Raw genomic sequence first — 3,313 nt, 5'->3', positions numbered from 1 at the left:
CCACCATCACCCCCGGTCCCCTGTCACACCAGGTGCACACAGGTGACAATGTGACCCTGCGCTGCTCAGTGCAGGTGGGCTCAGCCCCTGTCACCTTCACCTGGCTGCATGACAGGCAAAAGGTGGCCCAGGGTCCCGTCCTGGAGATTGGGGATGTCCATGTGGGACATTCAGGCACCTACCAGTGCGTGGCCACCAACCAGCTGGGACAGGACGGGCACCGCGTGTTCCGGGCCCTCAGCCCTGAGCTGGCCCTGGAGGTGACAACGTGGGGACATGGACACACAGGTGACGTCACTGGGGGACACTGTGGGGGGGGCTCGGACAGCTGGGTTTGTCCCCGCTCTGTCCTTGGTGACAGGGAGGTGACACAGCACAGGTGGCACACCCCAAGGTCACCGTGGGGGGTGCAGGACTCCCGGGTGACCCCAAAGTGTCCCCTTTGTCCCCAGCAGTGGCCGCAGGGGTTGGTGGCTCCGTCCTGTCCCTGCTCCTGCTCCTGGCTGCCACCGTGGGCTGGCACCGCCGCCACCGCCGGGGTGGGTGACAGTGGGGACATGGGGGGGACAGGGGTCCCACAGCATTGAGGACAATGGGGGTGACACCCAGGGACCCTGAATTGAACCCACGGTGGACTTGGCTGGGGGTCCTGGGGGGGGCTTTGGACATTTTGGGGACATCTCAGGGGGATCCTGGGGACATCCCCGGAGGGTTTGGGGGATCCTGGGGAGTCCCGTGGGGGGTTTGGGGGAATTTGGGATTTTAAGGATTTTTGAGGTATTTTGGGGGGTTCTGGGGGGTTTGGGATTTTAGAAATTTTGGGGGGAATTTCGGGGGATTTGGGGGTCCTGGGCATGTTTGGGATTTCAGGAGTTTTTTGGGGAAATTCCGAGACATTTTTGGGGTTTCTGGGGGAGGATTTTGGGGTTCCTCGGCACTAACCCCATTGTCACCCCATTGTCACCCCATTGTCACCCCAGTCCCCGCAGCCCCCAGGACGCCCCAGGACAGGTGAGTGTTTGAGGGGCCCGGGGGTGTCCCCGTGTCCCCAAATGCCACCGTGAGGCCACCCCGATGTCCCCGCTGTCCCCGCAGGGTCCCCGCGGTGCCCCCCGAGGACGGGGAGGTGCTCTACAGCCACGTGGTGCCCGCCCAGGGGACAGCGGGTGAGTGACGGGGACAGGGACACCGGGGGGGGCACCAGGTCCCCAAATGACACCCAGGGGACAGCGGTGACATCGAGGAGAATGTGCTGTGACACTGGGGGTGGCACTCGGTGACACTGAGTGACACTGGGTAGCACTGGGATGGCACCAGGTGACATTGGGTGGCACTGGGGGTGACACTGGGAGTGGCACTGGGAGACACTGGGGGTGACACTGTGGGAGACACTGGGTGACAATGGGGGTGACACCGGGTCCCCAAACGCCACCCAGGCAACAGGGGCTGAGCGCGGGGCTGGGGACAGGCCCGTGTCACCCGCGGGTGGCACTGGGTGACACCGATGTCTCCCGCAGGGTCCCCAGGTGCCACCCCCGAGGGTCCCCAGGTGACCTACGCGGAGCTGCGGGGACCGCGGTGGCAGCCGGGGGACAGCGGCGACTACGAGAACGTGCTGTGACACCGCGGGGACACCGGGGGTGGCGCTGTGTCCCCAAGGGCCACCCAGGAGACAACGGTGACATCCACGAGAACGTGACAGTGGGGACGCTGGGGACACTGGGGACAGCCACACACGGGTGTCCCCTCGTCCCGGGGGTGCCCACCCTGCCCGTGGCCACCAGGAACTGTCCCTGTCCTTGTCCCCTGCCCGTGGTCACCGCCCCTCTGTCCCTCTGTCCGTCGCAGGGATTTGGGGAAATCCCAAGAACCGGCCCAGAGTGACCCAGAGCTGCTGGGGACAGCTGGGGACACCCTGGGGACCTGGGGACACCCTGGGGACAGGATGGGGGGAGGCGTTCTCAGCTTTGTTTCCCTTCTCGTTTCTCATTTCAATGGACAATAAATGCAATAAACTCCCCCAAATCCTGCCCCGACCCCAACCTGGCCCCACCCCGGGGTGCTCCTGGGCTGGGGGGTGGGAGGGGGGGCAAAGGGATCCCGGGGGTTCTGGGGGGCTCCGGGGCCCATCCCAAACCCCCTTTGCACTTAGGGGGGGTTTCCTCGCTTTTATTTTCCCGAGCGGGGACACAGTGGGGACACGGTGGGGACATGGTGGGGACATGGTGGGGACATGGCAGGGACACGGTGGGGACACTAGAGGGACATAGGGAGGGGACAGCCACCGGACACTCCACTCCAGGGGTCACTCCGGGCACGGGTGGCCCTGTAAGTGATGACCAGGAATGACCATGAGGCTCGTGGACCCCCAGGATCCCCAAGATCACAGACCCCTGGGGATAACCATGACACTCATGGGCCCCCGGGACCCCCGAGACCCACAGACACCCCTGGAATGACCATGACACTCATGGGCCCCCAGACCACTGAGCCCCCCGGTGATGACACCCATGGACCCCCAGAACCTGACGCCCCCCCGGCCCTGGTGGCAATTCCCATGGACCCCCAAGACCCTCCCTCAGCCGATGAGCCCCAGGGACCCCCCCAAGTCCCACATCCCCCAGGCCTGGCCCTGACCCCCATCCCACCCACCCCCAGCCCGCTGGTGACGTCATGTGAGCGACGTCATCACACAGCACCGCCTCAAACAGCGCCCCCTTCCTGTCCCCAGGGAAACCGCACTCTCGTTTCCATGGCGACATCCCCGTTCCCATAGCAACAGCATCTCATCTCCATGGCAACGGTCCCCCGTTCTCACGGCAGCAACCCTCTGTGCCCACGCCCTCAGCCCCCCAGTCCCATGGCAACAACATCCTCCTGTTCCCATGGCAACAGCCCCGCCCCCCTCGTTCCCACGCCCACAGCCCCTCATTACCATGGCAACAGCCCCTCCCCAGTTCTCGTGTCTACACCCCCTATTCCCACGGTAACAGCCCCCCAAGCCCACGGCGACTGTAACCGACTGTAATCCCCGTTCCCACTCCCATTCCCATGGCAACAGCCCCTCGTTTCCCATGGCAACAACCCCTCCTTCCCATGACAACAGCCCCGTTCCCATGGCAACACCCCCATTTCCCACGCCCACAGCGCACGCGCCGCGTTCTCCCCGCCTCCCCGTCTCTCCGACTACATTTCCCGTCACCCCCCGCGGTCCGCGGCGCGTTAACGGCGCCAGGCAGCTCCGTGGACTTCATTTCCCATCGCGCCCCGCGGCGCGGACGGTGGGGGCGGGTCCCTACGGCGGCCGGCGCGG

Source organism: Zosterops lateralis (genome assembly GCF_965231275.1).
Source record: "Zosterops lateralis genome assembly, chromosome: 27".
Taxonomy (NCBI): Eukaryota; Metazoa; Chordata; class Aves; order Passeriformes; family Zosteropidae; genus Zosterops; species Zosterops lateralis.
This window is presented reverse-complemented; position numbering follows the sequence as displayed.